We start from the raw sequence: 18,337 nt of genomic DNA, 5'->3' as shown, positions 1-18,337 counted from the left end.
TTTGCCATTTTCTTGGGCTGCTCCCGCGGCATATGGAGGTTCCCAGGCTAGGGGTCCAATCGGAGCTGTAGCTGCCGGCCTACACCACAGCCACAGCAATGCGGGCGGGATCCGAGCCGCGTCTGCAACCTCCACCACAGCTCACCACAGTTCCCACGACAGGAACTCCTTTTTTAATTTTTTTAATCATTTATTTCTCTCTATATTTTTTTCTGATGTACAGCATGGTGACTCTTCTGATGAGACCCCGGGAAGAGGAGGGATTGAGAATGTGAGAAATCAGAAGTGGGAAAATAAAAAGCAAGAGACAGTTCATGTCAGACAGACTGAAACTTTCCAACCGGAGGTGAGGTCATTTACTAAGAACTCAGGGCTGGGAGCTGCGGGAGTTGAGAATGGTCTGGAAAAGCTCCTGGAGACCAAGCCCGGGTGCCAGGGAGACAGGACCACAAGTGCTCCCTGAAAGTGGCTTCAAACCAGATTCGGCCCAGGCAGAGAGGGGACTGGGTCACCCTGCACAAGGCTCACAAGGCAGGTCTCAGAGAAAAACCTGGAAGCTTCCGGTAAAGAAGTCCCCGCCCTCAGCCTGGCTGGGACAGGCTAACTGCTAAATGCTGCACTGGGGCCATCCTAGGTAAGAGCTTAGTCCAGAGAGAAAGAAAGACCCTCTTCACTGTTCCCCCCTGTCAAGAGTGAAAACAGAACTAAAGATCACGGCCAGAAACAAGAGTAGGGCACTCATTATTCAGACCAGACATACTTAATAAATGCCAATTGAGGGGAAAGGAACAGTCCTTCAGCTAGATGACACAGGACTCACATATGTGAACTGACCGAATAATTGTGCTTTCTTCCTAGGACGCCAGGCCCTTTAAAAAATAATTTTCACAGCATGTTCTTAAAATAGAACAATACATTTCCCTACAAGGCTGAGCATAATTTAATATCTTCGTGGTGCCTTGGGGTCATCATTATAAACTCTGTCCCAGCGCTGGCCTCTATAATATGATAATGCCTTCAGGGGCGCTGAGATGTGCACAGTTACTTGTCATCAATAAAGATCCCAGACCTCAATATCATTTATAGTTCGTGATCCTGCTGTCTCTGTCTCAATTGTCTCAGGATGAGATTTGTCTTATAATGTGTTGTCCACATAAACTTGAAAGAACTAAAGGTTCTGGGGAAAATATATATATATATGTATAAATAAATTGAATTTATTAAACCAAGAATTGCTGTTTTCACTGAGTTACAATGAAATGGGCTGTAGTTGAAAAGTCTAAGGTGTTTCCATATGCTTCCTACAAAACCAAGCATGTGGGTTTTGTGACAACTGTCTTCTTCGGTGCTTAGGTATGTCCCTGTGTCTCATTTTCTTGTCTCTACACACTCAAAAGAATGCGGTGTCAGAAGTCTGACCCCCAGGTAGTCGTATTATATTGCCTTCTCCACTATTCCATGCTGAAGGGTCTTATTAAAGGTTATTAACATGCGGTCTTAACACAGACCTGAGGGTACCTTAGCATAATAGCAGAATAGTCCCCTTGTGTTCCTAGACAGCTAAAGAGAGCAGAAACTATGTTTCAGTCCTGAATTTCTCCTCATAAATGGTATCATGATAGCCTAAATCACTAGGGTTCTGGGTTTGGCTAGTCATGCTGACTCTCTGCGATAATGAATCCCTTATTTAATATTTATAAACCACAGGCTATTTGTGAGTCCCTAAAGCTGCTGACAACTAAGGAAAGGGCATATTAAAACAATATTTCATCTTCATCTTCTGTCTCATCCTGCACCATGAGATGGTAACAGATTGGAACTGTCACCCAATCAGACATCTTCTAGGTCTACAGAAACCAGCGCCATTAAAAAGAAAAGCAGAAAGAAGAAGAAAAGAGATAACCGCAAACCTCATAAGCATCTCATACGAACAAGTAAATAATATTACTTGGAGAATGCGGCTGGTTAATTACACATGAGATAAAAAGTATCTCTCCCTTTTTTTAAATGAATTAAGTTACAGACATTGTATTAAGATTGCTTCCTTTCTTGGAGTTCCCCTTGTGGCTCAGTGGTAAGAACCCCGACTAGCATCCATGAGGATGTAGGTTCGATCCCTGGCCCAGCTCAGTGGGTTAAGAATTTGGCTTTGCTGTGAGCCGCAGTGTAGGTCACAGACACAGCTCGGAGCCAGTGTTGCCGTGACTGTGGTGTAGGCCGGCAGCTACAGCTCCAATTCAACCCCTAGCCTGGGAACTTCCATATGCCACAGGTGGGGCCCTAAAAAAAAAAAAAAAAAAAAAAAAGAGAGAGAGCGAGAGACTGCTTCCTCTCTTAATAAAGAGTCCTAATAAGAACAAAGACACCCTCATTCATTAGCATGCTTCTATTTTCAACATGGAAGGCTACAACAAGGCCTTTGGGGGGGGGGTTATTAAATCTAAGTCCCAAATCCACAACCCTTCAAGAATAAGGGAAAGTAAAAAAAAAAAAAAAAAAAAGACTTATCTGGTTCAAGGACAAACCGCTGACAGACAAGGGTTTCTCTGCCCAGGTGCTAATGTGCCGTCAACTTGCAGATAACTGGACAGACAAGCAGCGAAAGAAACTGACCCCCCAGGACATGTGGGTGAGTTAAGCCGCAGCCTAATTACCAAGACTGGATTTGGGGTTAATTTTCCTTTTCTGTCAATAGCATAAAATAAAAGACAGGTCGTCAATCATATAAATGAGCAGAGCCCTCAGGCCCAAGCCTCAAAGAAACTAGGTCAAATCTAAAAGAAATCAGGATAAATTGCAAGTCAGAACTTGAACAAAAGAAGATTATAACTCTCAGCAATTTCGTCTCTCTTATGGCTGCTCAGTGAGATCAAACAAGAGTATACCTAAAACAAGGTAATACCGGGGCCAAGGCATGAAAATGTGGCTGGTCCAAGAGACTTTCTATTTCTGCAACAGCACTCCTGCAAGAGAACTGACCTAAATTTCTTAGAATCATTTCTTCAGTCTCCCCAAGAAGTGTTTGTTACAATACTATAAACACAGGACAATCAGTAAATGCTTATTAACTAAGGACTAGCAGAGCAATGAAAGTGCTTTCTATAACGGAGAAACCCAAACTTCATAAAGAATCCACGGTGCAGGAATTCCTATTGTGGTGGCTCAGAGGGTTAAGGACCTGACATAGTATCTGTGAGGATGTGAATTCAATCCTTGGACTCTCTCAGTGGGTTAAGGATCCAGTGTTGCCGCAAGCTGCAGCAGAGGTCGCAAACACGGCTCGGATCCAGTGTTGCTGTGGCTGTGGTGTCACCCTCAGCTGCAGCTCCGATTCGACCTCTCACCTGGGAATGTCCACAGGCCACAGGTGCAGCCGTAAAAAGGAAAAAAAAAAAAATTAGGATTAAAAGCAGGAGAGAAGATGCTCTATATTTTCATCCCAACTCTTCAGCTCTGTTCATCCTGTCCCCACCCTTACACATCCTGAAGCCAGGGCCCCCCTGATGCCATCCTCATCCGTACCCTTCCTGCTAAATTTTCAAATTAACTACTATTTCTACTACTAGGACCACTATTGCTACTTCAGTGTATAGAGTAAGGTAGGAATCTGTTCAGCTCTGCCTCCCAAAGCAAGTCTGATAATATTCCTGGTCACACATGAAACAGAGCCTATTTCAGATGCACAGTTCCTCCCAGAGCCGCAATTACTGGTCCTAATTCTGAAGCCAGAAGCAGTGATGTGTCTGAATTCCAGGGAGATGAGTGAATGGAAATGTTCACATCTGATCACCTCTCACATACAAATTACTGTGTATGCCAATCTGGCAATTACCTCAAAAGTAATAGTAAAAGCCGTGCAATCAAATCCGTTATTATGGGTGCCTTCAATTATGGGAGGCAAGAACCTGAGTGCAGAAAATTTATTGAGGGGGGAAAAATGAGTCTGTATCTATTTTAATTTTAAATCAAGTCATTTCATTTAGAAAACTCTTTGAATTTTGAAAAAAGACTCTGTTGAAATACCCAACTAAGTATAAGAAAATAATCAGCTCATTTGCCCTGGCACAGAAGAAAACGCTCACTGCACGGAAAACAAAACCTCAACTTCCAATCTTTCTTGAATTTTCTTTCTAGAATTTTCTTGAATTACAGATAGGGCTATCAGTTGTCATTTTGTGGTCAACAGACGACGAAAAATGGCCTATAGAATATAAAATGACCTAAAAATCTGGTTATGTCCTCCTATGTGGTGTAGGACAGAGAAAACACCATACATTTGCAGAAACCTACTCCTTTTGTGCCTGGGCAACACTGGAAAAGAACATTACCCAGCCTCCTTTGCAGCTAGGCGGGGCCACTGGAATGTGGATGGAAATGAGGCAAAGCATATCCAGGCTTTGTCCCTAAAACCTTCCCCCTGCTCCTCCACACCTCTCTCTGCACTGCAGGTCAGCTGCCAGGATGCAGGGAATTCTTGGAAGGACCAGTGACAGAGGAGCCTGAATCCCTGGATGACTGGAGGGAGCAGAGCCTGCCCCAGCCTCACACCCTGTGGACGGGTGTTAAGCCTCTGTGCTCTCCCTGAGTCGAGGAGTTGTTTCAGCAGGTGGCACAGCCTCACGGAGCAAGTGCAGAAAGCACAGGAATCATTTCTACCAGGTATTTCTTATGTGGCAGGCAGGCAATTTTTAATTGATAGAAAAGGATAATGGACTTGATCCTTAAACATCGACAGTCTGCACATTCACTAATTCCCCCACCAGATAAGCTTTATCTGTACCCAGTGCTGGTGGCCCCTCCGAGGTCAGTCAAGGACATGTGCAGAGCACCATGGGAAACATGCATCCCCAGCTGGGGTGGAACAAGGCTCCGCTTGCCTTCTTGGTTCCGCTCTCCTACTGTAAACAAGGGCCCTTTTCACGGTCTATTTGGTGCTACATTTTTCTTCAAATTCTTGTTCTTTTTGTTGGTTATTTTGCTGTTGAAAACGGCCCCCAAGGTACTGCTGCGTGCTGCCTGGTCTTCCCAAGCACGCGAAGGCTGTGATGTGCCGGACAGAGAAAATACACGTTACATAAGCTGCCTCCAGCCATGAATTAGTCATGCTGTTGGCCGTGAGTCCAATGTTAATGAATCAACAGTATGTATTAAATAAAGTGTCTCTAAACAGAACCACACATAAAACAAGGTGACAGATGGATCATTGGGCAAAAATGTGACCAGAGGCTGGAAGGCACTGAACCCTGTATTTGCTCCTAGAAGCCACCACTCAGGGTTTGCGAACCAGTGCTCCTGGCCACTTTACAGACCCTATATCACAAATAAAGAGAACTGACCATAATAATGTCCTTAGGAATTGTGAGGATTTTACAAGATAGTGTGTGCTGTGTTTCATAGCTTAAAGGGGTATAAAAATGTTGGCTATTACTTCCTTTAAAATTGGCCTGAACATTGGGCCAATGAAATCACCTGATTTACCTCCCAAACTATGTCAAATTCCTAGTGGAGCAAAAATGAGCTCTCTGCGCTTGGCAACGATACTGTTCACAGTAAAGCCAAGTATTACATTAAAATTAACTGCCTTTATTACGTAGTTTTTAACACAGCTTCTCACAGTTCCAATGGCAATTTTTTTTTTCATTTTCCTTGCATTAGTTACAATTACCATGGCTGAATTTTTTTTTTTTCAAGCTCCTTAATCATCTCCGTGGTCTATGGACCAAAGACCCCCTTTCCCCAGAGTCCACTTGCCAGGAGCCCTGCATCCTCTTGTGCTGATCTCACTCGGCTCCTCGGCAGCTCTGCTGTTATCCTGAGACTCCCCTTCAGCACTCCTCAGAGAGAAGAGAGATTTTTCCTGAACTCCTCATCTTCTTTTTTTCTCGGTTTTCTCCCTCATTTTGCTGAAGCACATCCCCCTACAGAACTTCCAAACAACACCTGCACTTATTAATTCTCCTGATTACGGTCACCCATGATGCTGCCCCCCTGAATGTACCATCACCTTAATCATTCCTGCCCAAGTTTGAGTCCACGTGCCTGGAAAACACTGGCTTTTGCAATTTACCTTCATCACCAGAAAAGACTATGTTCACAGCTTCTATGCCAAAGGAGCAGGGTTAGCTAGGTTCCTTTTCAGCTCCATTCATAATATAGCCTGTTAGGATTCACGGTTCACCTCCTACCACTGAAGAAATAAATGGGTTTACAGGTTGTATTCAAGATGTATCACCTTCGGAACTCCAGTGGTATTTTTAGATTATAACTAAAGGAACCATATCACATGTGACTGAGGAAAACAAGGAAAACTAAAAGTAGATGCATAGTAAAGAATCTAAGCAGTTGTTATGCTCTTTTATTTATGCTGATATTTATAGAGAAAAATCAAAATGGCAGGTGATGTAATCACCCAAATAACTCAGAGAGGAAAAATTACCCTAATGTTGCACAAAGGTTTTGATACAAAATTGCTTAAAATGTGCCTATACACCAGTTTGGTTTACTAGATAAACTTGTAAGTGCCAAGCAACTGAGAAATGTGAAGAGAAGTTTGACAAAGAATTCCAAGTTATTATATAGATACTGTTTTCCCCCCAAAGATCATCTCCCAGGAATCAACTCAGGGATTTGGTTTGGTAAGAATCAAATCCACATCTCCAGGTAATTTAGGAATAAACAGTGCATTCCTCCACCCTATGAAATTGCCTTTGATCCCAATGTGATTCTCATCCTCAGACTCAGTCCTGGAAGGGGCTTCCCATTCTATTCAGTACGAATCTCAAAACCCTGACAGGGCATCATCTCCATGAGGTTCCCTGAGCACTAAGACCAGGAATATAGACATTCTGATTTAATTCACCTTAAACTGCAATCAAATCTTATTAAAGAAACTCAAGTCACTCACAGAAAAGTTCGCTCCCTGAAGTCACATGAGGCAGGTCCTCGGTTACCTGGGGGTGTCTCGTCTAATGACTTCCTAGATGTGGCAGTTTGGGGTAAGAGCGTTCTTACACATGGAGATAAAAATTCCCCACAGGCAGTCCGTACTAAATGCCAGAAGTTGTTTGAGATCAACTTTCACGCCAATGACTTATTTACACCAATGATTTACCTTGCAGTGGGTTCTTCATGGCAGTAGTACAAGGATTATGAAAACGAAAATCTAGGAGATCATCTTTAAAAGGTCTCAGCAAACTAAAAACTTAATTGAACGCGGAGCAGCAGCTTTCACACCTGTACCGAAACCCGTTCAGCAGTTCAGCACCCGGGGACACGGCTTCGCTCCCAGGGCAGCAGCAGCGTTGTGTGATACTGACGGGCACCGACCAAGTGCTAACATTTAAAATCCCTACACCGCTTCGATTCAGTATCCTCTGCAATCACTGTCACCTACATGTTGCCTCAGCTGGGTCTATGTACTCTTTTAACATCCCAGATGTCGTTTCTTTCTTTGGGAAACACACCCACATTTTGAATTTTTTTTTTTTTTTAATGTCACAGGGGAAGAAGTGGTTGTTTTTAAAATGTAATTGTTCAGAAAGTTAAATTTTGTCATATCGCATTGTTCTTTTGTTCACACAGATCTCAAGATGACCCCAGGTCCTTGGATGGAGGAAGAAAAAAAGAGTCACCAAATACGCCTCACCTTCCTGCTCCACCACCGGCCCACGGAATCTTCTTTCCCGTGTGGGCACCGACTACAAGTGCCTGACTGAGTGAGAGCAAGAGCAAGCTCAAGTCCTTTCTATCAGAACAAACCAGGAAGAAGCAAGGTCATTGGAACCATCGTGCAGAAGAAAAATGGCAGAACAATGCAGTCCAAACATAAAGGGGGGAAAAAGTTTTCTGCTACGAAATATTAGGGAGCAAAGCTTATTGCTCTTGAATAGCTTATAATTTAACTGAAGTATATTCTTTTGATATCTTCAAGGATTAATAACTCAAAGGTGGTTTTCCTGCTTTGTTTCTTTTTAGGGCCATACCCACAGCATACGGAAGTTCCCAGGCTAGGGGTCAAATCGGAGCTGCAGCTGCCGGCCTACACCACAGCCACAGCAACGCCAGATCTGAGCCGCATCTGTGACCTACACCACAGATCACAGCAACACTAGATCCTTAACCCACTGAGTGAGGGCAGCGATGGAACCCAAATCCTCAGGGACACTGTCAGGTTCTTAACCTGCTGAGCCACAAGGGGGACTCTTCAGAGGTCATTTTGATATCTGAAACTAGCCAAAGGCATTCAGAGCTGGGTCTGGTGAATAAGAGTCTCCTCGGGGGTGCTGTCAATGAAAACGACCCCTGGAGACCAGAGGAGTACCCCTCCTGCACCTGCCACTCCCCACGATCCCAACTCTAGGATCCACCAGTGAGAGTGCAGGCCTGAGACAAGATGAGACATTATCCTCTGTGCCACTACCTAGTCACACAGCTTGGTACCTTCTGACACAATCAACAGTAAATGATAATAATAATTCCTATCTGCTGAAGCACTGTCCTGGTAAAAAGACTGAGTATGGCCCAAACCCCTCTCCTCTTGCATCTCACACAACCTCTCTAGAACAGCACAATTTCTGCACAGTCAGCCTATTTGATCTTATCATGGCATATTCGTGGTTTGCCTATACGCAAGAAATTTTGGCTTTTGCCATAGTCTTCTGGGTATTTGGCGGGTACCTATTAAAAGCCTCGCTGCCTCATCATCATCATCATGAGGAATGCGCCACAACTATCACATCCTCCTGCAACCAGCCCGCTTGGCAGCATTTTGCATGGACCATTACTAAGCTTCCTAACAAGCCCGCAAGGTGAACTGTGCTGAGGATGGATGACCCTGGCCGCAGAGGGAGGTGGCTGTGAGTCTAGCTCTGCCACGTACTGAACGTGTAGGTAAGTTGTCTACTTACCTAAGCCTGTTTTTCCAACACTAAGATAGAAATTTAAAAACTTCCAATTTAGCATGGCTCTCACTCACATTAGGTGCCTTGCCTAACAAGATTTTTTTTAATGGTACCTATTATCATTATCACTATGATCTTAAAGATGAGTAAACTCAGGCTCCGAGATGCTAAGTCATTCATGTAACCATGTGCAGGGCCGATTCCAGAGTCTGTGCTCCTGTCCTGCAAGATACTGAACCACAGAAGGACATTTTACAGTGTCCGGCATCTTTTGTGGCCACCGTTTAAACTTGACACAATATTTGTTCCTAATTTTTTTTCAAAATAACATATTGATCATTCCCCACCTGCCTCTTCAAGGGTGCCACTGCCATAAGAGGAAGTCAGCTGTGATGTGTCCCTTTCTGTGAAGGCTCCTCCTACGTTTCCACAAGGCACTGCAGAAAACAGGAGCCTCTCTCCATATAATAGAGACATTCAGCTTCCTCGAAAGGCACAAAATCCTAAAGAAGCAAATTAGCCAATGAAAAGCTTACTTCCTCTTAGGTCCACTGTGAGTTCACATATGTCCCAGCCATGAATTCCTGCCCATCTCTACAATTCTTATTAGTTGGGCAATGAGAAAGAAAATGATTACCTATTTGGTTTAATCTTCTGGCTTCATATCTGCTGGATATCTGGAATGTACCGGGTTTCGCCAAGAAGGCCCTGGAGTTTTTTTCCAATAAATTTGTAATTCCTTTGAAATATTTCCCTTAAACCATAGAATCCTATCTTTTGAAAATCCTTATAACTCATAAGTCAGTGCTCTGCACTTAATAAGTGTTCTTGAGCATAGCAGGCTTTCATAAATATTTGCTGACAGTTCAATAAACATTAGTTGATGACGGGAACCCCTTAAAAATATGTGCAAACTATGTCCAGATGCATAGTGTGGACAGCTACACATCAACAACTCAAAAAAGTTTCCCTAAAGCAGTCAACCCATGCTGACGTTGCAACGTTTCTCTTACTCTAGGGTTCCAGGTTTGCATGTGCGCGCCTGCCTGTCTCTCGTTGCTGACTCCTTTACATCATTCAAGTCTTGTTTCCCTTGTCGATGGCAGCTTTCTTTGACTACCGGCTCTCTACCCACTTAGCTCTCTTCCTGTTTCTCCATTTTACTATCCTCATGAGACTTCTTACTATCTGAAACATCTCACTTCTTCATTCGTTCCTTCGTTCACGCATTTCCCCTTTCCCCATCTGTTTTCTGATCAGAGTGACAGCATTCCGAGAGCAGGGTCTTCATTCATGCATTATCACCAAACCCCAGCACATGTAAGGGTGCATGGCACATTAAGTAGGTGTTAAACAAGTAATATGTGAATGAAGGAAGAAATGGATGCATAAATAGTTAATAGTTTTTTTAGTTCTCATAACGTAACCAGTTATGTCTCATGACTACAAACTAGAACCCAACGTGTGAGTAAAAGCTTGTTTCCATTTATATCTCTTAGAGTCTAAGAACAATCCCATATAGGAGTTCCCATTGTGGCTCAGCAGTAACAAACCCAACCAGAATCCATGAGGGCACAGGTTTGATCCCTGCCCGGCTCTCAGTGGGTTAAGGATCCGGCGTTGCCATGAGCTATGGTGTAGGTCGCAGACACGGCTCAGATCTGGCATTGCTGTGGCTGTGGTGTAGGCCAGCAGCTGCAGCTCCGATTTGACCCCTAGCCTGGGAACTTCCGTATGCCTCTGGTATGGCCCTAAAAAGACAAAACGAAAAAATTCTATATGTACTTAGGTACTTGAAAGTCTGTGATGAAAAAATGATTTGGGAAATATAAAAATTACTGTTAGTTAAGCAAATTATTTAATTCTAGTGGTTTGCAGACTAAACAGTCCAACATTTTAATGACAAAACCACTAACTGACTACAGCATTTTCTGAAACCACTGATGAGACAACTTGGAATATGCTGGTCATTTATTTCCAGATTGCAAATTCTCTCCAGTAGGCATGAAGAAAAGCACAAGTAGTAAATCACCCCTGGGTTCAACTGGTTATAGTTTTTTTCACCATATCATAAGCCCGAAGTGTCCTAATCCCCATTTTACTGCTGAAAAGGTAAACTTCAGAATGAGGTTAAAAAATACCTCGTTACATTATTTTTGCAAGCAATCTGTTAGCACATGTTGGAATCTGGAAAACCGTCTCCGAGATGCCTATTAAATTTAAAGCTTTTGACACACTGGCTGATACCAACCTTTCTAGATTCCACTAGATGTCTAGAATAGCAGAGGCAAACAAATAAAGCACTCCAACAACCACAGAAGGTAACAATTACTTAAGAAGAAGCTACAGTACTTGTTTCAGCAGCACCTATATTAAAACTGGAACAATACAGAGAAAATCAGCATGGCCCCTGCTCAAGGATGACACACAAATTCATGAAGTGATCCATATTTTTAAAAGAATGTATGTGTATGTGTGTGTGTGTATATATATAATTTATATATATATATATATATATATTATTGTCACTTTGCACACAAATTAGCACAACATTGTAAATCAACAATGCTTTAATTTTAAAAAAAAGAAAAAAAGAGAGGTAACTAAAATGGGTAAAAAGGTAAACTAGAGTCAAAAAGTATCCAAGATATAAAACTTATTATGTGTAAACTGGATATATGGGAATGGGAATTTGCCTGATGGCTCTGAATTTCAGCTAAAGCTCCAGGCTGAAGACAGTGGGTGAAAAGCTGCTCCGGCTGTTGTCTTCAAGGCCACAATCACGTCAGGCCCAGAAGTACCAGAACTGGTCTTTGGAGCCTCCACATCCATCACCTTCCTCACGCTTCTCCTGGAGACTGTGAGAGATTGCTGGGAGGAAACTCCCCAACTTAAAGCAACTGACACTGACACGCCTGGGGAGTGCTCTGGCCTTCCCTCGCACCCGTGCCAAGCGGAGGAGGAACGGAGGGCCCAAGGCGACCCCTTGAGGTGATAAAGGGTATCTCAGAGAGGAAAACCTAGATGGGTCATTTTTAAATACCTAAAAAGCTCCTAGAGAGCTTATAAGGTGAACTAAGAAGCTTGTAAAAACCTGTGACTGAGGTTTACCAAATACTGTTCACAGATCAGACACAAAATTTTGCCCCATGCCTTAAATTGAGTTTATGGACCTCTGATTAAGGAAGACTTGCAGTTTACTGAATGATAAAAGTCTTTTCATGTTTTTTGGCCAGGCTGTTTTAAAAGCATTTTCTTCTATTTTTTCATTTTGTTCAACATCATTAAAACAAGAAAAGAGATGGAGCCTCTAAGTCTGTAAAATTATTAACTTGACCTTGAATAGGTCTGTATATATTTGTATTAATTTTGATGCATAAATTCAGACACACACATGTGGAAACAAGAGCTCTAAAATGATTCGTCAAACATAGGTGGTTTTAAGCTATTTCTTTTTTCTTTTCTTTTAAAGGAAAATCTACTCTGTGCGTGCTCCCCAAGCCCTTCAATGGGTTTTCTTCTCTGAGAATTTTTTTTTTTCCTGGAGGTGGTCATTGAAACGAATGAAAAATGGCCAAGCCTGGCCAAGTGAATTCTTGGCTGTAACCTCCTTGGGAAGTGCTTTGTGGGTAGGCAGCTGAATGAACTGCTCTAAAAGTCATGGAGTTGGCATTTAATCATTTCCGTCTCTCTGCTCCCTGGCCACATCTCTCTTTTTTGCTTGCACAAGAAATGTAAGGCTGTTCAGAAGGAATCAGTGTTTTAACATCTTATTTCAATCAACTACTGACTATTTGTTTTCTAAGATGAGTTTCTTCCAGAGGTTTTCTGGTTTTCTCCATGGTGAGAAAGATAACCTACACCTATGGTACCACCTTTTATTAAAGTTCGTATAGCTCTCATTTTGGTGTAAATAGGAAAGTATTTAGCAGTTGAATTTGCTCCTCTTCTCCCTATATTCTCTTATCTCTGTCGTAGTAATAAGAATGGGACATTTAGAGAGGTACCCTGCCAATGAGCCACCAGCCTACATTTTCTGGCTTCTCCTGCACTGGGTGTGGTCAGGTGGCCAAGTTTCAGCCAAAAAGACACTCATCTTCTAAGAACCCTCCCTTTGGGGGAGGGAGGGTTGCCCTTTTTTGTCACTTCCTCTTTCCAACTAACTAGAATGTAGATGTGATGTTATGACTGGAGCTCTAACAGCCATTTTAGACCATGAGGTAGAATCCTTCTCCCCTCTGTCCCTTTTTATGGCTGCACCTGTGGCATATGAAAGTTCCCAGGCCAGGGGTTAAATCAGAGCTGTAGCTGCCACCCTACACCACAGCCACAGCAATGTTGCATCCAAGCCTCTTCCATGCAGCTTGTGGCAACACCAGATCCTTAACCCCTGAGTGAGGCCAAGGATTGAACCTGCATCCTCAGGGACTCTATGTCAGGTTCTTAACCTGCTGAGCCACAACAGGAACTCCAGAATCCTTCTAATCAAGACTGAGAGCAGGGAAGTATAATCCTGGGTCCTGACAGCACAGGGAAGTCGTCATCCCAGTCCTACATGACCTACCTTTGAATTTCTTTTATCTAAAAGAGAAATAAACTATTTTGTTAAGGCTACTCTTATTTTAGGCTTTTGGTCATATGTGGCCAAACCTAATCTTAATTGGTAACAGCATTCAACTTGTGCTTTCTTGGCAATCTAGCTACCACATTCAATTCTCAAAACCCATTTATGCCCAGTTATTAAAAATACGGTCTCTAAATTCTATCTGTTAGATTTCTATGAAGGTATTAGCTAAATTCCTTCATCTCACACATCTAAGTGGCAGGCACAGCATTATCTTAGAATGCTACTGGAGATCATCTATGTCATCCCAGAAGAATTTATCCTGCCCAGAATGGAAAGAACAAAGGTAGAGATGCCAAAATCCTCCATCTTTTTCACTAGCTGAATAAACCAGCAAAATATATTCCATCTGAGAACAGCATATGTCCAGCTTTCTAAACTATGAACCAAAGAATTAGACTCACTCTCCCAAGTCAGTGTGTTTGCATTGAGAACATTATCTTAAAGGAGTTGCTTTAACCAACTCCTTCCAATACATGCTTAGTCTCAATGTATCTTTTTAAACTCAAGTTTCAAGTTGGGAGCCTAACAACAGACTTACCTATTAGGAATTTCTGTTCACTTCATTGGATTGATTCCATAATTCCTATTACAAAATATTTTTGCAAATTACTCTTAGCACTTCAATGATAAGCTGGTTCTGCTTCAACACATTACTGGGCTAATTTCTCCATACTGCACAGAAACAACCATAGCTACAGATGTGGCTTGGTTTAATTCCTTACCTCTGCTATTTTGGAGGCTTAGAACAGTCCGGTAAATGGCATTATAATCCTGAAGGCCAACCAAGCAAAGCCAAACATTCTAGCGTAGGTTTTTTAAAAGCCACAAAGATCTTTCATAATACTCTAACCACGCAAAATGACAATCTGTAAACCTGCACAAGCCGCCAGCTTCTTTAGTTTCTTCACAATTAGAAAAATCACCATGACATTTTTAGGTACGTTTTGTATAAAAGAGATATTCTTTAGGGACTGAACTGATATAATGCACAAACAGAAAATATCTTTCTCACATCCTCAAGCATGAAAACAATTCAGAGAAATTCCTAAAGCCAAGTGAGGTTAGGAAAAGATGAAAACATACTCCGATCTGTCTCTTATGGCCACTTTCCTGTACCTATTACTACGTGAGTTAAGCCCAAATGAATACACAAAGTGTGTTATCATAGCTTAGTTCTGTTTTTTATTAGAATAAGGCTTCCAAATGTAGCCCTAGACATATTTATATAATGTGTTCTCTATTCCTGGTTGATTTCCTGGACTTCTGACCAGACATTTCCAGAAGGGCATGCTAACAACTTATGCCATTCACTGCCCACTGCATAAGAGTGTTCTGAGCACGGATGTGCTGTCCATCCCCCTCTGCGATGGACGGAGGAAGGACCGCAGTATCCTAGGTCATGACCTTTTGAAGTGATGTTCTGATTCATTCAGCCAATTCATACTGCCAGATGTGAGTAAAGCACTTAGCACAATACCTGGAGTGTGGTAAACACTCAACTGTATTGCCATTATTACTATTATTACTACCAATTTCTTCTGTAAGTTTAGCTGTTCCTGACTAGCAGGAGCCATCAGCTGGGAAAATAAGAAAGAATAATACATCACTAACTATCTGCTAGGATATAATGACTCCAATAAAACGATGGGTATAAAAAGGCTTTTAAATTCCTTTGAAGTCTTTTTGATGATGGCCATTCTGCCTGGTGTAAGGTGGGACCTCACTGTAGTTTTGACTTGCATTCCTCTAATAATTAGTGATGTTGAGCATCTTTTCATGTGTTTTTTGGCCATCCATATGTCTTCTTTGGTGAAATGTCTATTTAGATCTTCTGCCCATTTTTTTTTCTTGGGTTGTTTTTTTGATATTGAGCTGCAGGAGATGTTTGTATGTTTTTGAGATTAATTCTTTGTCAGTTGCTTCATTTGCAAATATTTTCTCCCATTCTGTGAGTTGCTTAATCCTAAGAGTGGTTTCTTCAGCAGAGGTATGTTCCCATACTTTCTTCTAGGATCAAACTAAGTTGTGCTGTGCTTTGTATAACTGTGTGCTCAGCTTTGTGTGACTATTTCCATAGAACTCAATGCCCTTTGCTATTAAAAAATACAGTACAGGGAGTTCCCGTTGTGATGCAGTGAAAACAAATCCAATCAGTACCCATGAGAAGGTGGGTTCGAACCCTGGCCTTACTCACTGGGTCGGGGATCAGGCATTGCCTTCAGCTGTGGTATAGATTGTAGACACGGTTGGGATCCTGGGTTGCTGTGGTGTAGGCCGGCAGCTACACCTCTGTTTCAACCCCTAGCCTGGGAACTTCCATATGCCATGAGTGTGGCTCTTAAAAAGCAAAAAAAAAAAGGTCCAGCTATATCCAATCTCTCTGGATAGAACATGATGGAAGATAGTATGAGAAAAAGTATATATAGATATATGTATACACACACACACACATACACACATATGTACACAGCTGGGTCACTGTGCTATTCAGCAGAAATTGACACAACACTGTAAATCAACTATACTTTTAAAAAGTAATAATTAAAATTTTTAAAATTAAAAAATAAAAAATCTTCAGTTTCTAAAATAAAAATAAATATAAAAATTATATCAAGAAGTCTAAGGACTGGTTCGAAGGGAGGATGCACGGGAACTCTGTCATCTGAATATCCACGTCTCTACAGCTAAGAGGGTTGGGGGGACGCCTATGCTACCTTAGAACCATATTCACTGGTGAACTGAGCACTGACAGGAATCCTTCCAACCAAAATAGCCCTTCCTACCGCCCACGTCCTTTCCTCCTCATCGGCGCAGTGTCATAATGGATCTCTTCCTGATTTTCGGATGAGGTCTATCCAAAGGTATAATGCAAATGCAATGACAACAATCACCATTCCTACAAAGGGGCACTAAAGGCAATGAAAGCAGTGCTGAAAAACTGTTCAAATAGCCAAGCTGTCGATGAGGGTGGGAATAGCTGACAAGTGAAGGGGTTAAAACTGATTAGGATGATGGCAGAACGGTTTCTGGCAAAGAGGATGGTCTGACTCCGGAAGGATTTAGAAGGACCCCTGATGCTGCTGCAGAGACAGCTCTCTCTGACCAAGCAGTCAAAGGTGAAGCAAAGGAGGTCTCTTCCAGAATTCTTAGGCGGACAGCCACTGTGATGGCTTATCTGCTGGAGCTGCCATAACAAAACACCGTGGGCTAGAGGGCTTCGACAGCGGGAGTCTACTTTCCAGCAGACAGTTCTGGAGGCTCAACCTCCAAGGTTAAGGTGTCAGCAGCTCTGGTTTCTCCAGAGGTCTCTCTCCTTGGCTGGCAGGTGGCCTCCTGACTGTCCTCCCATGGGGCTCTGGTGTTTCTTTCTCTTCTTAGAAGGACAAGAGACCCACTGGATTAGGGCCTGACCCTTATGGTCTCATGTAACATTAATTCCCCCAAAGTCCAAATACTGTCTCACTGGCCTAGGGTTTGTGTTTGGCAGGCTGGCTGGGGGTAAAGGACAGTCCAAGGCTGTGCTGACAGTTTGTGGTCAGTTAGCAACACATAAGGTGTCCCCTCTCCCTAGGCGTGACCAAACATGGAGCATTCCAAAGAGAAGGGTTCCTCTCTCACCTTATGGCCAGAGCACGAAAAAGGGTAAAACACCTTCCACTACTCCCGAAAATCAGAAACCTATTCCTTCCTTGGTTCATTATGCAAATATCGACAAGCATTTCTCTTTGATCTTTTTTCTTTTTTTTTTTAAGTTTTTTTGGCCGCCCCATAGCATATGGAGATCCTGGGCCAGGGATCAGATCTGGCGGCAATGAAGCCTCCTTTAACCCACTGTGCCAGGCCAGGGATTGAACCTGCGTCCTCGTGCTGCAAAGACACCACCAATCCCATTGCCCTCTGTTCTTTATGATGAAGCCAACATGGAAAAATAGTAATTTTGGTAGTAAAAAATCTCTACCAAAAATAATAGTTCAATAAACCTAGACCACTTAGGAATTTTGTAATGAGTCTACTAAAACAGGTCTTTCCGGTTAAAGCATTTAAGACCACGACTGTTCTAAATGACTTAAAGACTAAGCCCTACCAAAGCAGTATTTTGAGTAGATGACTGACTCTGGCCCCACCATCTATACGATCCATCATTAATAGAGCAAAATATTTCAGGTTTATCATGCCCAGTTAATTGAAATATATTGAACGGACATGGCTTAGCCATGCACGCATGGCTAGAACAGTGAATAATCTGGGAAATCTAAGTAGCCCCATCCAAGACTCCTAAAGTGGGAACTGTGAGAAGTAGAGTTAATTTCGCCCATGATGAGCATGGAACATGCCAACAGCAATTGTCCAAGGGGAGAGTTGCCTGAATAGATTTATCTACATGGCCCATGGTTATACTGCTGAGAAATAAGTTCTCGTGAGTACACAAGTTCCCTCCCCAAATACCTCCCTTTCATTCCGCACTTTTTTCTGGCATGGCCATTGCACAATAATGTGAATATACTGAACCCTACTGAACTGTGCACTAAAAATGATTATGATGATAAATTTTATGTTACATAGGTTTTTTACTACAACTTGAAAGTATTTTAATAAAACACATGCACAAGAGAAAGTCATGGACTTTGGCCCTATTTACTTTTTTGGCTAAATCATAGGCCAGTAGGACAGCATAAGAGATGCAAGATCTAAATCTCAGGAAGATTTCAATGTATACACTTGGTCCAGTGGAAATTTACTCCAAATATAATTGGTACAAACAGCAGCACTTGGACAAATAGAGGATGTTTTGGTTTGTCTGATTTCTCTC

The 18,337-nt window shown here is 42.3% G+C and overlaps 1 protein-coding gene and 1 non-coding gene across 41 annotated transcripts in view; one reads left to right on the top strand and one right to left on the bottom strand.

Annotated features, from left to right (window-relative positions):
- Nucleotides 1-18,337, bottom strand: part of NCAM1 (neural cell adhesion molecule 1) — a 330,666-nt gene that overhangs the window by 246,698 nt on the left and 65,631 nt on the right. The gene's annotated exons all lie outside the window — the stretch shown is intronic.
- LOC146399856 (U6 spliceosomal RNA) lies at nucleotides 11,249-11,355 on the top strand. Its single transcript, XR_014816981.1, has one exon. It is a non-coding gene; the product is annotated as a U6 spliceosomal RNA (small nuclear RNA).

This window comes from Sus scrofa, chromosome 9, assembly GCF_054392235.1.
Source record: "Sus scrofa isolate SSC_HxYL_T2T_F1_AM1 chromosome 9, Sscrofa_HxYL_maternal_Yorkshire_Landrace_v2.0, whole genome shotgun sequence".
Classification (NCBI taxonomy): Eukaryota; Metazoa; Chordata; class Mammalia; order Artiodactyla; family Suidae; genus Sus; species Sus scrofa.
Note: the sequence above shows the minus strand (reverse complement) of the source record. Positions and strands in the feature narration are given on the sequence as shown.